This window comes from Sus scrofa, chromosome 13 (assembly GCF_054392235.1).
Source record: "Sus scrofa isolate SSC_HxYL_T2T_F1_AM1 chromosome 13, Sscrofa_HxYL_maternal_Yorkshire_Landrace_v2.0, whole genome shotgun sequence".
Taxonomy (NCBI): Eukaryota; Metazoa; Chordata; class Mammalia; order Artiodactyla; family Suidae; genus Sus; species Sus scrofa.
The window spans coordinates 174375834-174399834 of NC_139395.1; the positions used below are offsets into that span (position 1 = coordinate 174375834).

Here is a 24001-nt window from a genome sequence, read left to right on the forward strand (position 1 = left end):
CAAAATAGCTATGCTAAGAATGCAAGTAGAGTTAGCCAAAAACACATTAGAAGGGAGCCCATGGAAGGGTGAAAGTAATAGAAGTAGAAAATTGGGATAAATGAGAATTGAAAAATAAAATGAAGAATTAGATGAGTCTTGCATGAACCAATGGACAATATACTATGAAAAAACAGAGTAAACTCAACCTGAATCTCTCTCTCCACCTGAACTACACACGCACACACAACGCAAGTGCCTACAGGCAATCTCTCAAGGCTCTCAGCCTCCTAAAGTCAGAAACCTTTGTGGAAACCATAGGCATCTAATGGGAAGTGGGGGGGTGGAGGTATTCCAAGAAAAGTTCACAAATAAAGATTGCCTAAAATCTCTTTTCTAATCTTGGCTTAGTCACTTCTTCTCTCTGTTAAACTCCCTAGGTCTCAGGTTTCTCATCTATCTATGAAAATGAGCATATTAATAACTGTTGCATGTATAAGATTAATGAAATAACCTATTTATAAAGAACTTAACATAGGCTTTGGCACATAGTGAGCATTCAAATAGACAAATTTTATTTCTCCCCTATTTCCATCTCTCCTTCATCTCTTTTTTTTCCCTGCTTAAAATGAAAAGCTGATCTATTTTTACAAATTATATTTATAATGATCAACTTCCAGACACTCTCATATTGTACCTGCTGTACTTCATATATGGTATTTCAAAAGTGAGGTATAATATCCTAAAGATCCAGCAATTTGATGCTAATCTTATCTTTTTCCAGATGTGAAGGCTGAGGCTCAGAAAGGCTAACAAATGCATCCAAAGCTTATTCATATATTATCTAAAAGAATTTAACCATACTTTCTCAACCATCACCAAAAAAAAAAAAAAAAAATGTTTGAGTACATAATTTGAGTTATAATTCTCACACTTCAGCTGTTCTATGCATGTCTAAAAGAGTGCCATTCACTGGATACTATGCAACATTGAGTTTTTTCTTTATATTTGAGTGGGCCTAAACTGGCCACAAATTGAAAAAGACATGGGTGGAGAGCTATAAAAGGAAGGAAACAAACATATCTTTGCATAATTATGTAAACTGCTGACTTGGTTGTGAGAAGTTTATGAGTCAGTTATGTGTGTATTCCTACTTCTTTCATGGGTTTAGACTGTTGAATTTCAGAAAAATTTATCAGGGGGAGCGGGTCCATGCTAACATGACTCTAGTTAGTCACTAGCCAATCAAAGGGGGGAACAGGTTTGTCTGAAACCCATGCTGAAGGACAGAACCTAAAGAGAAGTTGCTTGAATGGGCCCATGCCTGAGCTGGGTGGCAGAACCTATAGCAGCAAGTCTCTCTCCCTCCAGATAATTTTGTGGAGCCTGAAGTGTGGCAGTCATTACAGTCTAGCAGCATCTCCTAGACAATTGCTTTAAATCTGCAGTTCTCATCTCTGGCTGCATGTTGAAATCACCTGGGAGATTTAAAAAATGCTAATACTTGAGATCCATCTTGTAGAGGCTCTGATTCAGTGATCTGAATGTCAATATTTTAAAAGCTTCACAGATAATTCTAATGTGCTAGCCAATCTGAGAACCACTGCCTTAAGCCCATTGTGCTTATAGAGCTGTGTCTGATGGCACTGTGGAAAAAAGAAAGTGTCGGGGCAGGACTGCGTCTAGCTTAACAAGACACTTTCCAGGTGAGAAGCCGTAACATCCTGTCCAGTGGAAAGTGCCTAACGGTTCTGACTGGTGACGTGCATCCGGGAGAGGGTAAATGGTCCTAGGCCAGCAGTAGAATCAGATTTGTGAAGCACAAAGGCTTGAGGAAATTCAAGTTTTGATAAGGCTGAGTATTCAAGTTTTGATAAGTCAGGATCCATTTTCAAATAAGTAAATCTAAAATTTCTGCCTTTTCAGCCCATATTAACAGGAAGCCGAGGTTACAGTGGCAAAATCAGAATTCATTCTTAAAACTTTGGGTTCATTCCCCTGTACCTCAGTCTTTTTCTATGACTCATACCCCAAATCTCAAATATATATGCTTCAAGCCCAATGGCCAAGTATATATACTCATTTCCTTGTACCCTCTGAGCTTTCCACTGCCTCTGAGCTCATTTCACACTGTCTTAATGCCTCCACCTCCATGCCATTCATTAAGGACTAGATCAAGCTCAATGTCCCTCTGAGGTCTTCCCCAAATGCCCTAGCCCACATTGCTCCTTCCCATTCCAGATATCACATTGTACTTATAACTGGTCTCAGACAACTGTACTTAATGTTCATGTGTGCTTAAGTTCTGTTTCCACAATTAGATTTTAAATTTCACATGAGTAGACATCATGTTTCACATCTTTTGTGGTTTTTTAATACCCCTTGGCAGAGTGCCAGGCACATAGTTGGTACTCCTGAAATATATGGTTAAGTGATGGGTTACAGAAATTAATAATCCTCAGTCTTTCCAAGGAAAGAATATTTAAAAACAGTATAGTTTCCCAGGAGGGAATTGATAAAGAATTATCATGTTAAAATTGATAAATAAAACATTTTCATGAGTGTGGCATCCTTTCAGTACACCTGTGTTCAACAAAGTGTAATCACATCATAAGCCAAGACATCCACCCCCAACCTAATATTTAGACATGGCATACATTCTTTCCTAGGATTCAGTTAGTTTATTTGACCATTAAACTATCTTTAACTATTTGTTCCAGAGTTTTTCTTTCTTTTTAACTATCTCCTTGATCTTCCCCCTTGTTTGAAGTCTGTGGCTTTGATATATTTTCCTCTTTACTGGAAATTCTAACTCTAAATATCCTGCTGCAAATCTGGAGTTAGAATGAGAGCTTCTGGGGCATTGAGATAATTTTTCCCTCTTTTCCAGGAGCCAAGTATCTTCCCCCCAATTTTCCCAAATGCCACAGCCAATTATGACCTGAATACCTCAGTGAATTCCAAGGAAAAATGCCACTTAGCTTGACTGACCTCATTGTTGGGACTGTCTTGCAAAAAGGCTACTTGAACATTTGTTTTTCTCCTTTTGAGAAAATTCTACCATTAGATCATTTAAAATAATTTGCTATTATTCCAGTTTTAGCTACAATTTCAAAAGTTTGTTTTGTTTTTTGTATAATATTATCCTTGCTACATTTCACCAATTTTTTTCCTTTTCTTTTTTCTTTTTTTGGAGAACTGAGAGGAATGGCTTCATTAAGACAGTGAAGGGTGTTGTGGATTCAAGACTCACATCCCTTCTTGATAGATCAATGAACGCTTGGCCACAGTTCACCTACGTGGGGATTTTGATTACAGAACTTGGGTCATCAATACTAATGTGCATCCAAATAACCTATGATGGACCTCTTTCAAAAATCTGTGTCTCTGGCCTAACCCTCTGAGATGGACTTAAGAGAACCCTGCACACCATCAGGTAACAATTTCACCTTTAAAAGAAAACAGATGGGTTTAATAAACTCTGACTATTGTTCTTAACTCAGCCAGATCTATGTGCCCCTTTTGCTGAAAATAAACTACATGTTACCATGAGGGAGAACATATAATATTTGCAGAGTGTCCATTCAAACTCCACCTCTGTTTAGAAATGAGTGTTTGTCGTGTTAGGTTTCTATTAGATAACAGAGAAAAACAGGGCCCTTAGAATAAGGAAATGGGAAAGAAGCTTATGGTACACTATTTTCATGAGCCTTCAATTTCTGACTATACATATAATCACACAGACCTCTTCTACACAACAAGCATGGTTGTTCAATTGCCCGTTGTTTCCTTTCCACCAATAGTTGGATCATCAGTTATGTGCAATATTCCTCCGGGAACACCCTGTTACTAGGAAAACCAGCTCTGCTTATAGCACAGGACTTTATTCACTTGTATCAGGAGAGCTGGGAAGTTTGAGGTATCATTTGTTTATTACTTAATATCTTGTTTAATAGGAAAAGAGAAGAAAGAGCAAAACCATTTGGTTTCTGGGTTGTGATGATCTGAAATCTGTATTTCAGTGGCATTAAATGAGTCACAGTAAGACTTTTCCAAAAAGGGTGTTATTTAGGTCCTACAATAGCAAGATGAGTTGCTGAGAAATCTGAATTTTTAAAAGATTCATAGGTGATTTGCATTTGTCTCAAAGGTTCAATGCCTCTGCCTAGACTCAACTAGAGGAGTTTGTGAGCATGTGTGCTATCTTGTGTTCTAGTTGAGAGCTGCTTGGTAATGGGGCACAAAGAGAGGACTGCCCTTCGCCAGACTGCCCTCCTTCATTTCACGGTCACTTTTGAGTCCTTCCTGGGTGCAGGCATTCTGTTAAGGGCTGGGCATGTAGCACTTGCCTCCAGGGGCCTATAGGCTGGTATAGTATCTTTCTCTTGGATGGTATTATGGAAAAAGAGGTAGAGTTTTCCAGTTACTCCTTGGTTTAAGTCTGGGCACTGCTACTTAGCAATAAGTCATTGAACGTCTGGAACATTGGTTTCTTCCTTGGTAAAACAAGGATAATAAGGCTTTCACAGCATTATTATAAGTATTAAGTGTGATCATGTGTAAATATGCATGGACAAATACAAGGTATTATTTCTATCCACTCCCACTCAGATTCTTTTTTTTAAACCTCCTTTTCATTTTGTTTATCTTTTCCATTTAATGAGAGTCTTTTTAGCAATTCCAAGTCCATTCTTGACTCACCATGCAGACTCCAGGAAAGGAGGTAATATTTGGGCCTAGTTTTTTTCTTTCTTTCTTTTTTTTTAATCTTCCAAAAGAAGGTATCAGACCCTAGGAATGCTATTAAAATAATTTTTAAATAAAAATAATGTTTTAGATAGCATGGTGATTTCCATCACTAAGATTTATCATGAATTTATCTTTGTGATCCCAGAAACTTTCAGCCACATTAGTCACAGCTTTGGAAACTGCCTCCTGGGTGTGGACTATGTTTAATTCATGGTTAGCCACTTTTGCCAGCATCCCATATTGTACAAATCATTTATCCCATTTGCATGGTCGACTTACCTTTCTGTTTTATAATGCTGTTTTTAGGTGGATATTATTTGTTAAAAATACAAAAGGAATACAAATCTGAAGTTAAGAACAACAAAGATGAAAGAGAAAGAGTCATTTTTGTCATGCTGACCTTCGTCTAAGATACCACTCACACTATATCTGACACTTCCTAATTTGTATCTAAAATGCCTATCATACTAGGTTTCCATTGCTACTCTAATAAATTACTACAAATTTAGTGACTTAACAACACAAAATTTTTTAGCTGGTAAATCAGGAGGTCAGAAATCTGACATAGTTCTTCCTTAGCTAAAATCAAGGTATGGTCAGGACTTTATTCCTTTCTGGAGCCTCTAGAGGAGAATTCACTTCCCTGCCTCTTCCAGCTTCCAGAGGCCACCCCCTTTCATCTGCAAAACCAGCAACCTTGTATCTCTCTCATCATTTACATCTCCCTCTCTCTGATTCTAAGGAATCATGTGATTAGATTAAGTCCACCCAAATAAAATCTAGCATAATCTCCCCTATCACAAGGTCTTTAACCTTTGTCACATCTGCAAAGTCCCTTTTCTCATGTAAGGTAACAGACTCACAACTTCCAGAGATTAGGGAGTAGACAACTCTGAGTGGGTATTAATCTGCTACCACATGTATGCATCTCTTATTTGTTCTCCTAGATTGTAAGCTTCTTGGGGACCAAAATGTGTACCTGATTTGTTGTTATATTTACCTCAGATTCGATCCAAGTGTACTATGTACAACAAAGGGTTCAACCAGCTTTGGTGAATGGTCCAGAGAACTCAAAAAATTTCAGGTTCATTGGAGCAAGAAGCAAGCTCATGGGTTTTCAGGAATTTCTGAAAGAATGACTATTTAGATATTTCCAAATCCACTGGAAAATTCATGAAAACTTAAATAATTTTGTAAGTATAGGATTACAAAAATTATTTTTTATCTTCAGAGCTTATCCATGACTATAGTTATATGAACATATTACATATTCCAGGATACTCTGATGGTGTTACTCTCCAGCTGGATTCCTATCTGTCACTAGAACTTATGCTTGAATGTTTTTTGCAGTGATGATAAGCAAAAGTCAACAATTAGAAATCAGGTGCCACAGGAAAGACTTAGTTTTGCCTATCAGATGTCAGCCATAAATGGGTCAAGGGGAAATTAACCATTATAGGGCTGTCTTGGGTTCTTGCCCTGAGCAATTAACTTTGCTGATAATTTGCAATATTCACTTCTTGTAGAATTGAGCATGATGTGTTGCTAGATTCCCCTAAAGGAGTAGCTTTTAAGAAGTATGTCTTATATGGTTTGCATCTCACAGATTTCTGCAAGTTGTGCAAGGCAGCTGCAGACTCTGGAATCTATAGCTGGCAAGAAAAAGAAATATTTCCGTATTGCATTTAGCAATTGCTATGTATTAAGGTAATTTTGTTTAAAAATTATTAAGGGCTTTGTAGCACAAAGACCCTGCTAAATTACACAGAAAGGATTAGATTTAGGGGGTGGGGTGGACTAGGGGATATTGGATATGCAAGCACAGATGGTCTTGATCGACTCATGAACACTCCAGAGCCAAGTGGAAAACGTATGTTTTGTGGTTATATATGTTGTAAAGAAAATTGCCCCGGTTCTTTCCTGTAAGAAGGTACAAGGAGGGAAGCAAATGGGACAGAACAAGATGAGGTAGGGAAAGGTGAAACAGACACAAGAGCTACATATGTAGCTGATGTCTGGCAAAGGGAAGAGCAGAGAGAAGGTAAAGGGGCAGGGGAGCCAGATTCCTTCCCTGGCATGTCAGTGACCAATGAGAGGAGGGATCTTCTGTACCAAAGATCAAGGTCACTGAGTAAGTATCTTTTCTATGGATAGTTGCCTTGGAATCCAGGTGTCATTCCCCAACTACATTGAGTGGTTTGGCAAACCTACGATTGTCTTCCTATGAGGGATAATTTTATTCAGAGTTACTTCTAATTCATTCAAATCCTTCCTTTTCCACAAGGACCTCAGATACCTGGGAAGGGCATGGGCAACCTCAGTTACGGCGAACTCTCTTAATAGGCCTTACCTCACATAATCCTAACAAGTATCCTATGAAGTAGATTTTACAGTGTTGCCCCAATTTATAGTTGAGGAAATCTAGGCACATATTTATTAAGTAACGGGCCCAGAATCACACAGTTAGTTGCAAGCAGACAGTCCGGCTCCAAAATGTCCACTTTTAACTCCTTCTCTACCTCCGTCAATACTGTATGGTCTTGCTTCTTTAAACCAATGAGCACCTCAAGAACAGTAATTGTAGATTTTCATTCTTTGTAGTCTTCATAAAAGCTGTAAGAACATATATCCACAAAATAGATGTTTCATTTTATAGCAGGCAAATCATTTACTTAAGGGGCCAATATCATTTGTCAGAAACTGGAAAAAAAAAGCCCAACTCCTATATTCCTATTAACAGAGATGTATTATAAGAAGGACAGTAACCAGTTTCAGCAATGCCATAGCAAAACTGATGGAAAACTGGGAATCTGGTCAGAATGCAGCAGTATCTTTAAAAATCCACAGCTCTGATGATGCATGACAACCCCAGTGATATTCTGCCATGTTTGTGGTTCAGTTTTCCCTCTGCCTTGTTCTACCCATCTCTCACTGCCTTTAGGCTTTTATCCTCTAATTGTGCCATCTGTCTTTTATTTTTCTCCTAAATTATTTTCCCATTACTGAAGCCAACTTTGTACATCCTTCAGTCAGATTCCAAGTGACAGATATGATGGGATCAGTCATTACACCATGTTGTTGAGTAGAGTTTCCAGCTGGACACCTTCCTGGACCCACCCAGGCTATAGATGGCAGCTTTTGAGTTGGGCGCACATTCTTTGCCTGGAGAAGCTACAACAAGACTTGGGGGTGGCATGGGAATTATGGGATATAAAGTATAGCAATCTATGGATGGAGAGCCACCCAGAAGAGAGCCACGGGCTTAGAAGGGACTCCATGGCTTCTCAGAAGATATATTATTTGGTTTGTCATATAGAGGCACATTGAAAGTGGGTGAAGGTATAGCCCCAAGAATTTTAAAATCTAAGAAAATGTGGTATCTCTGACATACATAACAAGACAGTGAGAGGGACTAAGAACAACTTTGTAAACAGTGCTTGGATTTAGATTTATCCTTCTCCAAAATTCTTTTATGGAGTCAGTCAATCAAACCTCAAAATACAGTAAAAATAAAAACCCAAAGCCTGAAACATATCATAAGTATAGTTATTATAATTGCCAAGGGACTATATGAGTTTTTAAAAATCAAAATCCTAATGATAAGCATGGTATTCAGCCTTGGCACAATATAAATCAAACTAATTTAAGAAACTTAGCAAGTACGGAAATAGTTGCAAAGAACATTCTTTTTTGTCACAATCTTAAATTTGAAATTCCCTATTCCATTTCAGAATGCCATATGGAAAAGAAACATTTTAAATGGATTTCTAAAGAACTGCATTTGACATGAATACCAAAAACCTTAACAAAACCACTAAATATTTGGCTAGCATAGTCTACTGGAGGTTTTAAAATGTCTGAAGACAAACTGTTATGTTAAGAGAAAAAGTCTTCAGACGATGGCTCACCTATCAAATGACCAATAACTCTCCCCATTGAGCATTTTAATCACTAACCTTCAGAACTAGAGACTTCCCTAATTAAGCAACTTTCCTTCCAATGGTTTGGAATGGGTCAGTGTATTGCTTTGGTTCCCCTGGCATAAGCATGCACAATATCTGGTCTAACCAGCCATCCAAACCACTTTCCCATACATCAAGGATCCAAAGTAATTTTACCAGACACTCTAAAGTGCAATTGCAATTTGCCAATTTCCATCTCATGTGTCTTCCTAGAAAACAGAGATCTATACACAGTCCATAATGTTTTTGCCCATGGACCGAGATATAGATAGATCTTGGCAGATGTCTCAGAAACCCAGGAATGGGTACACTGCTAGTGACAGGGCTAAATGAAGCATCTTTCATATTTGGCATTGGTGCACAATTGCAAAGTAAATAACAAAGAAAAACATTTGGATTTGGGATTACAGTTTGACTCTGTTTGAAAGGGCTTCTAGAGGTAAGAACATAGTGAATTCAGAACTAGTAGGTGATAAGGCCTTATGGCAATAGGGGTATAGTGGACTTTCCTGAAGCCATAAGTCCTTGTAGAATTTTCACGTAAAACATATCTGCATTTCAAATGCCAAGTCAGCAGTTTCAGTAAAATTGTGTATGTCAAGAGAAAATGTATCAACGGTGGGTTCATATTCCGATTTCCTTGGACTTTGCAGTGATGAGAATTCTGCTGTTCTCCTTAGAATGCTGGCCAAGGCTGAAACAAACTTGTTATAGAATTTCAGATGGTAACTAGTCCAGTCTGGTTTATTCATAACAAGTGCTGGGAGAGTTGAAGACATGCCACTTTAACTGAATGGAAGAAAATGGGCATCTTTCTGAATATCAGTGGGGAAATCTGTAAATACTTAGCTGTTCTTCAATCTGAGGTCACATGTGTGCCTTGGACCTTATTCTACTTTTATGAAAAGAACTGTTTGTCTTTGGGGCATAGAGAGAACAAGCTTTCATACACCCCCACAGATTATCTCTTTTTCAGAGCCAGGTCAATATTTGTTGGTCACTCATATCCTGACTTCATGGTGGCTGCCTGGAGTTGACCTTCCCTTATGCCCATGTGTCCATTGATGAAAGCTCTGGCTCAGTGGCTGGCCAGAGAACAAGAAGATCAAGGCCACTGTCAGATCTTGCCTCTGTTCAGCTACTTAAGCACCAGCCTTGACCCACTTCTCTCTCAGTCTCTGGTGGTTGTATGTACCCAGTTTTATTGGCCTGCTGTGTATCTGACATTTCTAGCACTTTCATCTTTTGGAACTTGGCTGTATTTCCTCTGGTGAAGAATGTTCCTGGTATGAAAAGCCTATAGGCTGAAGCTAGTACCTAGTAAATTGCTGAGCTCCACAAATATTTGTGGAGAATTACATGAAGTTTATGTGATGCTATTACTTTTGTAAGCCTAGAGGAAAATGGAACTTGTTTCTTAAGGGGAGGAAATTCTTGTCATTTAAAGCAGTAGTGTGTAGCCTTGGATAATTATGCACAGCATAAAGACAATTAATCTGGCAAGAAAGTAGAGAGGACAGCGAACAGTGGGGTGGGAATGATGGGAAAAATGGGAGTGGATGGAAAGTATCCAGAAATATATTTGACCCTAGTTCATGGCTACTTCTGTTCTCCCAATCAACCTCTCATCTTGGACTGAGCAAAGAGCCCCATAGTGGAAGTGAGCAGTGGAAGCAGATCAATGGATTCTCCATTCTGCATTCTTTCCAAGTGTTTGACAAAGTGTCCTGGAGATATAAATACATGTTTGTGTATGCAAGTCTCTAATGGCTGCAAAGGTAGAGGAATATAATTCACCTCATTCTGTTTTTCAAATTTAGATTACCTATCACGGCCTCATTTTGGCTCTCTCAATCCATGATTTTACAGTTCTTCCTGTCTTCAGTTCTCATTTTATTTCTTTCATTTGTATTCTTCATAGCATCCTGGTGATCAGTCCTGTTATTTCTGTCTGGCAAATGAACGCTGGACTTGGGGAAACTATGACTTGGGTGATTCATTCCAATAAACAGGGATAGGACCAGGAAACAAGCTTAGAATTTTGGGTAACACATCCTGTTGTGTAAACTACTAAACTCCAGATTAGCGGCCTTTTCCTGGTCCCACCTTTTTGTTTCCTTTGTGTTCATTCAAGGTCTTTCTGTTGTATGGCCCTACTGGCTTGTGGTTATTCCGAAGTGGAAAATATTAAGCATGGTTGCTTTTTCAGGTTGGCAAATATCTCTGGGGAGTGTTCTAAGAGAATAAAATATGTCCTGTCATGTAAATGTTCCTGAAGAGGAGACAGAGGACTCTAAGCCAGGACTTCCTTGACATGCATAAGCCCTGTGACCTGGGGAGTCCTCTCAGTGCCATAACTCCTTCATTCAAATTCTCTGCCTCTCCGAAACTCCCAGGAATATCATGTAGCTAAACAAAATCAAATTATCTTGACCTATTTGAATCTGATGAGCACTTCATTCTATTTAAGTTCTGAAATTCTGTAACTCTTTACAGTGGGTGGAGAAGTTGAAGAAGAGAGCCAAGAAGAGATTTCTAGATGATCTATGTTTTTTATTTCTATTTGTAAACAAGTGATGACAGTTCCTCAGCTCCTATGTCATCCTTGTCAACAACCATCACTCAGGTGTAGGAATTTTATCCCTAGAGGTATTGCTTAGGATACAAATCATTGGTCTTGTCAGTATAGCTACCAATGCTGTGATTTCCATGAGTGGTGTATGCTCTGGTTGAGGACTTGAAGCAGTATCTCGGGCAATTCTATACTTTCTACAGGGAAAATGTATTTGTCTTTTTCTCAATGTTAGTTTAATGCAATCTTTTCTTCCCTCCTTATATTTCCTCTCTCCAACTGAACTTTCTTCCTCTCACCTTGTGCACATGGCTCTTTCTGCTTGAGTTCACCTCACCTATGAGATCCATCGTCTTTGGATCATTGACCTCTTAGTTTACATTCTTACCAGATGGGAACTGGATAGCTTCATCAAGTCTTTGAATACTCTTCCCTCTTGGGCTATAGGTCCATGCTGGTTTGAATTAGCTGTAGGAGAAAGAAGGTATGGGCAGAAGAGACAATCATGGACTTCCACTTAGGGACCATAAATAGTGCAGATGGTAATAGGCAGATCTACGTTGCTTTTCAATCTGTAATGAAAGAGCTCTTCCACAAAGCTCAATACCTTGCTTCAATTATGGATAAATAAATACTGTACTTTGACCCAATATTTAGGGTCAGGAAGTTTTTGTTCAAGATTGTGGCTCCATCTCTCACAAACTATGTGAATTTCTTATTACTTAATAGTTTTGCTATCTGTAGAATGAGGAAAGGATGATATTAATACTTTTACCCACTTCACAGAATTGTTGTGAAGAAAATATGCCAGAAATGTTTATAAGCTTATGAATTTAAATGTCATGAATTCATATATATTTTTTCAGTTTTTTTGAAATACGATTGGCATATAACACTGATTAGCTTTAAATGTACAACATAATGACTTGATACATGTATTACTGCAAAATTTTAACATAAGTTTTAACATTTATCACTTCCAATGCTTACATTTTTTTCTTGAGGTGAGAACTTATAAGACTTACTCTCTTAGCAGCCTTCCACTATACAGTACAGTATTGTTAACTGTAGTCACCATGCTGTTTATAGCCCCAGAACTTATTTATCTTATAATTGAAAGTTTTCACCTTTGATCACATTTATCTATCTATATTTGGTTTTTATATTTTAAAAAATTGTTCCTTCTAAATCATACTCTGCAAAATATAAATCATACTTTGTGCTCTTAACCCCTACTTAATTCTTTGATTGTTCAGTTTACCGCTCCTATACAACCAGACCAAGAGGGCTTTCTCTAACAGCACATCTAAAGAATACCTACCTTGTATCTTCTTCCCCTGCTTTATTATTCCTTTCAGCACTTATATTACATGCCACTATATCATCTGCTTACACATTTTCCGATTTATTTTCTGTTCCTATTTTAAATTTAAGTTTGCTGAGGGCAGGGTCTTTAACTGACATCTTCATTTCTGTATCCTTGGTGCATGGTATTTTATTTGGCATATAGCAGATGCTTAATAAATTTTCTTAGCAAATATTTATAAATATGAATGACTAGCCAATAAATAATTAATTGCTAACTTCTCTCCCTGCTTCCAGTTCTATTTTGGGCCTCAAGTGAAGTATTTTTATAGAAAATATCAGTAGAGACTAAAGCAGCAAACCATTCTACAGTCAGCCTATATACATTTAGATAAAATGGAACAACCTATATACATTTAGAGAAAAAACAAACCAAATCGCTGAGAAAGTGGAATGTCATTTAAAAATTTGCTTTGGCCTAGATTTTGAGAAATTGACCTTACGGCTCCGGGTGTTATTACCAGGGATCAAATCCTATCAATGGTAAAATTTCACCAATTCACCTCTACCTTCGAAATGTATACTTCTTCATGTTAGTGCATGTCTCATGATCTGGTGGCAAGCAATCAAAATTCATGCCCCACACATGAGTTAGGTGATATAATTTCCCTCTCCACCAAAGAAAATGCTCAGAGGGGAAATAGCAGGCACAGTTCTTTGGTCTGGGCATGAATATTTTCTTTTCAGGTTATTGATGTGTGTAGGTTAAAGGAACATGAAGGAAAATCAAAGCCATGTTATCACATGCAGGGTGCTCTAGAGGTGAAACAAAGCAAACACCTCTTCTGCTGTGAGAACTTGCAAGTGTCTAAGCCTTTTTTTTTTTTTTTTTTTGTCATTTGGGACCAGGTGTCTGAGAAGGTTGATGCTATGAAAGTTACTTCTTTTTTGTCTTTTTTTTTAGAGCCGTACCCACGGCATATAGAAGTTCCCAGGCTAGGGGTCCTAACAGGAGCTACTGTTGCCAGCCTACACCAGACCCACAGCAATGCCAGATCTGAGCTGTGTTTGTGACCTAGACCATATCTCATGGCCGACGCCAGATCTTTAACCCACTGAGCAAGGCCAGGGATTGAACCTGCAACCTCATCATTCCTAGTTGGATTCATTTCCACCGCACCATGATGGGAACTCCCGAAATTATTTCTAAATAAAAAAACAGAAGAGTTCCTGTTGCAGCTCAGCATGTTAAGAACCTTATATACCGTCCATGAGGATTTGGGTTTGATCCCTGGCCTCACTCAGTAGGTTAAGGATCTGGCATTGACACAAGCTGCAGTGTGGGGTGCAGATGCAGTTCGGATCTGGTATTGCTGTGGCTGTGGCATAGGCCCCAGCTGCGGCTCTGATTTGATCCCTGGCCCAGGAACCTACATAAGCTGTGAATGTGGCTGTTAAAAAAAAAAAATGAAAGAAAGAAAAATCTAAACTTCATGAGGTGAGATATGGCCAAGGAACACCTGAATGTCAGAATTCTTATCCATGATAGTTTTTCCTTCTGAATCAGAATAGATGTGTAGCATACTCCACAAGGTTCAGTGACACATTTCAATAAAAGGGAAATGATAGCACATGTTCCAAATAAACTAAATAAGAAACTTGTTTTCTTGTAAAAAGAAAACAGTCCATTCATTGAATATAGAAGAATAGACTTTTTTGCGTTCCTGTCCTCAACTTTGTTCTATATTTCATTGTCTCTGCCCACTGAGAGCTTGGTTCCTGAAAGTCATATAGAATTCAGCAAGGTACCACATGGAGCCATCAGCCTCTGCTCTGGATGGAGAATTACCTTCAAAGCAATCTTTTGTTTTGAATTTGTCCCTACTGTTCTGCTTCCAAGCAGAATGACTGTCACCTTGCAAGTGTAATACTAAGTAATTTATCTGGCTTCATCCCTTACACATTACACAACAGGTCATGAGAGTTAGAGAGTTCTAAATTTTGCAGGGCAAGAGCAAGGGGCCTGTGTACTATAGTGTCTGGAGCGGAAAGCTGACTTCATTGCTACCTGAATACTGGGGAAAGCAGAAGAGGCTAGAAAGGGTCCAAAAGTACATGGAGATTATTTCTTGGATAGATTTCAGGTATCTTCAGCATTGACCTTGAAAATGTTCCACAAGACCAGGGCTTCTCCATATCTTCTCCCCAAGTCTAAGACAGGAGTGTTCCAGGGAGTGGATCAGGAAGGTTAGGTTTCCCAAGGGATTCTTACCTGCCAGTGGAAAGTCCTGGTTTCCTCAAGTCCAGGCTCCTCAATAGATACCATTTAATGTATTCATGTAGTTATTTGCTTTAGTATAAAGAGTTCCCCAAAGATTCTATTTCGCGATTAATTCCACTGATTGGGAAAGAGAGTATTGCAACAATAGGGGTTCTTTCGGCAATATTCATCTGGGAGCAAAAAATATTGCTTAACCAGGGCTTTTTTCTTGTCAGTAAGTCACATTGCTGGTATACAAATAATTCTGGGGATATTATTTGAAATATTTAACAATTGAAATGGCAGAGGTATAGCAATCAAAATGAAGTTCTGACCAAAGAGAGTGGACAGACCCTCGCCTCAGGAAAAACCCAATGGGTCATAACCAAGATAAGATTATGGAATGCTCACCACCAACAGCCCAGGCTCTAATCCTAAATGTCTCAAGCCCATCTTAGCATAGTCATCCTATACTAGAGGTCTCTGATCATTAATTGCAGATTTGTCATTTTAAAAAGTATTTGATTGCCTTTATCCTTAAAATAATTCAATATTAAAAATTCAGCTAACATGGATAACTGAACATAGATAACATGGATAATTTTCACCTCTTTCCCCAGATATTCTAATTAAAGATTGACTACTTCTCAGAAAGATGCCACTTGGATGTCTCTCATGGTAACTTCCCTTTATCAGTATGTAGCTGTGATCTTAGCCTAGGATATGACCTCAACTGGCTGCTCCCCTAGGCTTCTGAACAACCCTGATCACCCCTCTACTTGGACACTGAGACATACTTGGAATTCCTTTGTACATACAATTTAGCACTTCAGAATTATTCTCTTCCATTCACTATCCTGATTCTCTCCCATCCTGTCAACTATCTGCTCCATGTGACAGTCTGGTCACAGTGTCCTGTTTATAATCATAATTTTAAACCTCCTGAAGCCATTTACTTATTCATTCATTTATTTGCTCGCTTTTTGATTGATTGTCAGTGAGGATATCAGAACTGAATTACACTGTTAGATTAATAGACATTTACTTGATTTTTTTCCCTTTGGTATCTCTCCTAAAGTGCTCTCCAAGAGGATGTCAGAATGTTCAAACATAAACAATAAAAATATAGAAGAAAGAGAAACCAAAAGAGCAGAAGAAAGAACATTGTATCAATAGCGTAATGAGTAAGTCTTGTTTACCCTTACCGAGTTTCTATAATTCATTGTTGCTTCCCAAATGGCTTAAATTTGTTCTCAGGGAAAAACTGCAGACAAAAACAATACATTGCCTCTCTTTTTTTCTGTTTGTATCTCTCTTCTTCCCTGCTGCCCTTGTCCAGGGGCTCCTCTCTTGTGTTTTACTTGTCTACTTTTTATTATCACTGAGGGTGACTAATTTCTGCCTAAGCACTCCAATTAATCTGGAAATATTTGTGGGCAGAAGGAAATATTCACCTGGATGTAGACTTTCCCCAGACCCTCCTGTCCAGAATACCAAGGTTAAGGATGGCTGGAACCCCCTCCTGCCCATTTGTTTGTCTCCAATTACCTGTTTATACTTATCTCCCTTCAGAGCTGTCCTGACCCTGATTTCGTTTACATGAAAACACCTTTGGGTGGGGAAGACAGAGTGCCAAGTCTTCCCAGTCCCCATTCTCCTCTTTGTCTCTGGACAACTTGCAGTGGTCCTGGTGGAATTTTAGTGGAAATAGATGATTCCTCTTTCTCAAAAGTTTGGTGTTGCTTTAAGATCTAGGTCTGTATGTGATGTCACTCCCCAAGGAAGCCTTCCTTGGACATCTCAGAGAAGTAGCATGTAACACTATAATATCGCATTACAATTGAGATCTTCCACTGGACACCAAGCTCTTTGAAGTCAGGTTTATTTTGTTTTTCTTCATTGTATTTTATTATTATCTTTAAAATCTATTTTCCTAGCATCTATTCTAGAATTTAGCTTGTCATAAGTTCTTATAAATGTTTTGCTGAATTTATGAACAAATTAATTACCTAATGCATTTCAGTATAAGAATTTTCTTACCAGTTCATAAACCTCTTGATACTTGCTCCTCTTTGTACCTTGAGTATGGGTTTTTCTCTTTGTCTGGAAGATGGTGTGGACTAAGGTGGGATGGGGCTAGATATCTGTCATCTATCAGTCACATGGGACTAACTAGGATCTAAGAACTAATGTCAAAGAAGTTCATGCAGACGTAATTTGAAGTTGTGTGTTCATTGATCAAGACCTGGGACTCTCCCTTATGGGACAGGGCCCAACAGGACTTAGGAGAAAGAGAAGATAACTATTTTTAATTCCCTTTTGCTATAAATGTTCCTGAGTAAAATATAAATTGACGAGAGGGAGGTTAAGACCTTTTCTCTAAGCAATTTAAATCTCTATTCTTTGCAGTTTTATCCACATTTGTGGAAACTAAATTTTTCAGTCATGAAGATTAGAAAGAGAATATGATTGAGAATCAGATGAACTGGAATTAATACCATTTGGGGTGTGAAAAAGTGATTGAATAAAGTATTTCACATCTTTAAGCCACAGTTTCCTCATCCAAAGTGAGGAGGATGACTCCTTTTTCTACTTTATAAAACTATTGTGAAGACACATTCAAGTAATCTATTTAAGATGACTTTTTTAAAAAGTCATATTTCCTTCTGCCCACAAATATTTCCAGATTAATTGGAGTGCTTAGGCAGAAATTAGTCACACTCAGTGATAATAAAAAGTAGACAAGTAAAACACAAGAGAGGAGCCCCTGGACAAGGGCAGCAGAGAAGAAGAGAGATACAAACAGAAAAGAAGAGAGGCAATGTATTGTTTTTGTCTGCAGTTTTTCCCTGAGAACATAATTTTTCCCTGAGTCATAATTTTAAAACATTATGGGAATGTAAGCTTGGGTATGGCATCTTCTATTCCATCTTCTATTCTAATTGGGTACTCCTCTTTTAGCTGAGTATATAGATGTGAACTTTCTAACTATTCATTAGGAGAAATGGGAGTACAAAATTCCCTGTGAAGAAAAATAAAACTAATAGCTGAATGATTTAAGGAAACATGGTGATGAAGTTTAATTTCCTGCTGCCTTCTGGCAGAGCTGTACTAACAGTTATCTCTGAAAATCAGGATATTGAGCAAATTCATCCTTGTGACACCTTCAGGGAGGAAAAAAAGCAGTGATACACACAGGTTTCCCATGGTTTCAGATAGAAAAACAGTCAGAGGTAAAAAATATAATTCTGAAAGAGAGCTGCAATATTTTGACCTAAGTTGCCAGCCTGTGGCTATGAAGTCTTCTGAACTCTGTAAGATAGTCATTTTCTTACTCAAAGAAATGGGAGCATTGGGTTAATGTTTTCACATCATATATTGTACTGCCTTCTGGGCACACTCAAGCTATCTGTACCCTACTTGCTTTGGATTCTTTCTTTCAGCAATCGTGGATTTCCAATTGCAGGATACTATGCTGGTCTATTATTCCCAAATTATATTTATGTCTTGATGAAGGTCAGCCATGGGATGGTAGAAACCAGAAATGATAGCAAATACTTACAAAATGCTAACCATCAGACACTGTACTATAAATAATAGTGAATACTTCTATGGTACTTACCAATATCTACTATACTAAAAAGTGATTTGAATCTATTTGATTCTTGCTGTAATCCTATGAGGAATATTTTAGAAATATCTCAGTTTGCAAACATGGTAACTGAAGCACAGAGAAGTCAAGTAACTTGCCCAAGAGTACATATCTAACAAGGTCAAAATGTGAGCCCAGAGGACTAAGCTCCAGAGTTTGGGTGATGGCTTTAACTCTACTGAGAAGGGCTCAGCTCTGGAAGTTTGAATAAATAAGTAAAATGATTTCTTAGTAATTGCTTAGGTTGTCAACAAATGTTGCTTTTGAATCTCAATGATAGGAAAATCAAAGATCACTGCCTAACAATACAACCATATGTGCTTCTTTTTTTGAATGCTTGTTACACTTAGTGTGCATATCAGAGTTAATTATACTTCTGCTATTTCATATGGGTAAATTTTGCCTCTCTACTAGATTATAAGCAAGTGGAGAAGACTACATTTTAAACTTCCATTACATTTATGCTACTATAGATATACGTATTTTTCTTATTTGTTCATTTACACTTCCTGTGTACATAATGCAGGGCACATGGTGGGCATCCATAAACAATCTTGATTAGTCTAATCACATTTTCCCCCTTTTCCTTAGATATATTTACTTTTTGTGTACTTGCTCTGAGAGTATTTATAGGATGTAAAGTTGTAAAGAATTGTCTCCACTGGACTCTGTATTCATCCCTCTCATCAGTGTTCTCCTCAAGAACTCATCAGCCTTAAGGAACTGCACTAACCATAATAGACAGGATATCCATATGCCATGGGTGTGGCCCTAAAAATGAAATAATAAAAGTCAACCTTGGGATCATTGGGGTCGAGTAGTCTGGACCATCCATGATGGCTTATGTTTCTCATATATAAGAGGATCTAATACTAAGATAAATATCCAGTGGTACTCCACCAGGCTATTGTTGACAGTTACCAGGACTGGTGCCCAGGTTACATGGGTCTCCTTTTACCTGAAACATTAGTACAGTTGGCATATGGCTTGTGGAATCCTAACTATCCAGATGCTAATTTTAAGTATGAAAAAGAGTAACTCACATTGGATCTGGGATTGAAATGACTCCTTAAACTATGTTTTTCCTCCTTGAACACCATGTCTGTGATCAAACTTAAGGAGACTGGCAAAGAAAAATATACTCAAACATAACACAGGCAAGTCTGGAGGTGTTCTATTTAATGAACTGAGAGACATTCCCCTTGATATCATAGTTTTTTTTTTTTTTTTTAAAAAAAGAGGCTGAAGACTAAAATGAAAAGCTTATGCTCTCTTTTGGGCCTTTCTTTTCCTTATTAGTGGAAGATTTAAAAATAATTTTTTAATCTCTTGTATTAATAATTTTTCCCTAGCTATACTTGGTTGATTAAGAAAAACCAGGAGGAGTTCCCGTGGTGGCGCAGTGGTTAACGAATCCGACTAGGAACCATGAGGTTGCGGGTTCGATCCCTGCCCTTGCTCAGTGGGTTGAAGATCGGGCGTTGCCGTGAACTGTGGTGTAGGTCACAGACACGGCTCGGATCCCGCTTTGCTGTGGCTCTGGCGTAGGCTGGTGGCTACGGCTCCAATTAGACCCCTAGCCTGGGAACCTCCATATGCCGCGAGAGCGGCCCAAGAAATGGCAAAAAGACAAAAAAAAAAAAAAAAAAAAAAAAACAGGAAAGCTTAGCTTTAATTTTTCAAAGTAATCTTGTTGTGATATATGGTAAAATAGAGTACAATTAAGAGATGGAATGCAAAATCTTGTAAAGAACTTCTAATTTATCATTTTAAGATTAGTTTCACTTATTAAACATGTATCTGTGCTAGGCACTGAGAACACATAAATGAATTCCATTTATTTTAAATACATATTCCAAAGTACCAATTAAATGCTAACCAAATGAAAATTAGGTTGAGGGGTAGAGGAACTAAAAATATAGGTTTCTGCCTGTTTTTGTTGATATACTTTATATTCCTTGTAACTTCTATTTTTGGAAGTTATTTGATTCAACTGAGGATACCCTAGACTTACCAATGTTGTTGAACAGAAGGGAGAAACCCCAGGCTTTCTTTTTCTTTTTTTTGAGGGCTTAGGTACTACCTCAACACTAATATGGTCAAAGGGGATAGTAATGACCCATACTGCATGAATGGATGGAAATGGAGGAGTAGGGTTCAATCATCATGACTTAAAAATAAGCCAGACTTAGTCAGAATGCTCTTAGGCATATCCAGCAAAGCATATTTGAGCCAGAATTCTCCAACAGGGCAGGGATGTGTGATCTTAGGTATGCTAAATGTAGCATCTAGGGAACCATAACAATATGATTACTTTGGTAATTGGAATGAGATTTCTTTCCCTGCTGAAGATACCTTGGACCTAGATCAAGAGAGCCTGTCAGTGGGTTATGAGGGAGAATGGAATGCTATAAAAGTATTTAGCTAACATTCTAAAATTAACTTTTAATTAAAAGCACTTGTGATGTGCCTTAATACTGATATTCTTTCTTGGATTAATCTTTATTGCAGTTTTAACTACGTAGACCAAGTACCTTTTGTCAATATGTATCTGTACTAAACATAGCTGCATTAATATACTGTATGCTAGATTTTATTTATTATTTTTCATTGTATCCATTCATCCAATCTTAGGAACCAGAGAAAGAGAACCACCGCATATGTCTATTCTTCCCTTGACCATGCTACAAACCACCCCGTCATTCCAGAAGGAGATCAAGCAAAGATTTAAAATGCATGCCCTTCTCTTTGCTGAGATTTTTTTTTTCCATCACAATTGAATACTTCTTAAGAAGTTTGCACTAATATCTTGATTACTGTGGTTATGATCTATTTTTGTTCATCTTTTGTGTGCCTTGAAATGGGAGATATGGGGTTCTAGTCCTGAGTGCTCTAATAGCAGAAAGAAGGCAAATATACAGGTAACATTTTTTAGTAGTTCCCCTAAATACTTCCACTTAAATTTCTTATATATTTATTTGTTTATTTAATTGTTTATTTGAAGTAACTTCAGATAGTAGAGAAAATAAGCAAGGTAGTTTGTCCTTCCATTCCTAACTGTAAAATATATTTAAACAATTTTCTGAAGGAAAGAAAGGATACTAGGCTGTAAAGTAAGGTAAACTATGACCCTCAGGCTAAATCCAGGCCACAGCTTGTTTTTGGAAATAAAGTTTAATTGAACCACAGCCCCATACATTTTCTCATGTATTATATATGGCTGCTTTCAAAGTACAATAGCAGGGTTGAATCTTTGTAACAGAAACCTCAGGCTTGCAAAGCTTAAAATATTACTCTCTGGACTTTGCAGAAAAATTTTATGAACTCCCATACATAGAAAAAAGGATTAAAAAAGCATAACTCTGTATATACCAAACATGATAGCATTCAGATAATCAAAGAGCAATTTGTAAATGGCTTTAAGGTTAATTCCTAGGACTATTGATTTGAGCAGTAATTGGTAAATGCAGTAGATTGAGAAGGAAAATAAAGCCTAAATGATTCTTGAATTCTGAATTGTATTGGTCAGAGAGTCTAGAAGTTCGGTGGTAATAAAGAATTCCAGTTGGAATTTACTGAATACAGTAACAATTATAATCTAGTATTTGGATTTTACTGTTTACCACCTATAGATAGTTTATTACTCTGGAAATATTTTATTTTTGGTGCTTCCAATTTCAAGCATCACTGGTATTATCAGATGGAAGAGAAATCTAGACATGGAAAGTAGTATTCCCTTGATATAGAAGGAACTCGTGTCTTAGTACAACTTCTTATCAGAAGAAGAGGAGGCAGAGTTCCCACTTTGGTGTAAAGGGATCAAGGTGTCTCACACTGGGACCCAGGTTCGATGCCTGGCCTGGCACAATGGGTTAAGGATCCTGTGTTGCCGCAAATGTGGTATAGGTCACAATAGTGGCTGGGATCTGACTCAGGCCTGGGAACTCTATGTGCTGTGGGATGGCAAAAAACGAAAAAAAAAATGGCAAAAAAAAGAGGGAGAGAGAAAGAGGAGGTATTATTTTTTTTATTTCTAATTTGCTGAATTTTTACCACTAATGGGTATTAGATTTATTAAATTTTTTCCCATGTCTATTGAAATGATTATATGATTTTTCTCCTTTTCTGTTAATGTGGTAAGTAATACTGATTAATTTCCATTTGTTACATCAACATTGCTCTTCTAGGATAAGCCCTTTGTTCCTGCTATAACATGCTTATTATATATTACTATACATATTTTAATATGTTAAAATTTATTGAATCTATATAAATAAGAGATAAGTAAATAAGAGATATTACTCTGTTTTTATTTTCTTATAATGTCTTTGGATAATGAATTAGTAAATATTCCTTTCTCCTCTATTTTCAGAAAGAGTTTTTATGGGATTGGCTTTATTTCTTCTTTAAATAATTGGCAGAATTTGCCAGTATAGCAATCTTCCTACAAGTTTTCTCCCTGGAAAGATTTTGAGCTACAAATTTAATTTCTTTCACTTGGTCTTTCTTCTTGGTTTTGTTAATTTGTATCTATCAGGAAAAATTTCCATTCCATCCCAGTGGCTGGATTTTTTGTCATTGAATTATATATAATATTATTATCCTGATATCTATAGTATCTGTCATATGTCATTTTTTTCACTCCTAATATTGATAATTTTGTGTCTTTTCTCTTTTTCTTAAACTAGAATTTGTGAATTTCATTGGTTTATTTTCAGAAACTCAGTTTTTAGTTTTTCAGTTTAATAAAACATTCCATTCCATTCATTTTTGCACTTATCTCTATTCTTTCTTCCTTCCACTTACTTTGGAATTCAGTCACTTTGAATTTAAGTTACTCTTTTTGAAAAATAAGTTTTATAAATTCTTAAGGCAGATGCTTGATTTTAGACCTTTTATTTTATAATATAAATATTTAAAGCAATAAATTAATCTAAAAAAGCTAATTATAACTCACTGATTTTGATATATTGTCTTTATTTTCACTCAGTTCAAAATATTTTCTAATTTCCTTAGTGATTTCTTCTTCAATTAATGACATATTTAGAAGTATAGTATTTAATTTCCAAATATTTGATGATTTTCTCTATAATCTTCTGTTATTTATTTCTAATTCAATTCCATTTTTTCAATCCTCTTCAATTTCTTAAGACATTTTATGTACCAGCATATAGTCTATCTTGCACAATTTTTAGTGTGCAACTGAATGTATATCCTTCAATTATTGGATGGAGTGTTCTATAAATGTCATTCTATAAATGTTGAATAGCTCAAGTCATTTGATAATGTTCAAGATCTCAAAGCTGATTTTCCATCTACTTCTATTACTGAAAAAAACCCGTTGAAACATCCAACTATAATTGGGATCTAATCTATTTCTCCTTTGTTCATTAAATTTTTACTTCAGGTATTTTGAGACATTGTTATTATGTACACACACATTTAGAATATTTTTTGATGGGTGAACTCCTTTATCTTTATGAAACATATCTCTTTATCTCTAGTAATATTCTTTATTCTAA

At 37.0% G+C, this 24001-nt stretch overlaps 1 long non-coding RNA gene across 3 annotated transcripts in view; it reads left to right on the forward strand.

Moving 5' to 3' along the window:
* Nucleotides 1–24001, forward strand: part of LOC110256225 (uncharacterized) — a 686264-nt gene that overhangs the window by 273705 nt on the left and 388558 nt on the right. The window contains exons 4-5 of one of the 3 annotated variants that reach the window (XR_014824956.1): nt 3176–3415; nt 15906–16011. The exons of 1 other annotated variant lie outside the window; for it this stretch is intronic. This is a non-coding gene — a long non-coding RNA (uncharacterized LOC110256225). Of the gene's footprint in view, nt 1–3175; nt 3416–15905; nt 16012–24001 lie in introns of those variants that run through there. One more of the 3 variants, XR_014824955.1, reaches the window with a different exon arrangement.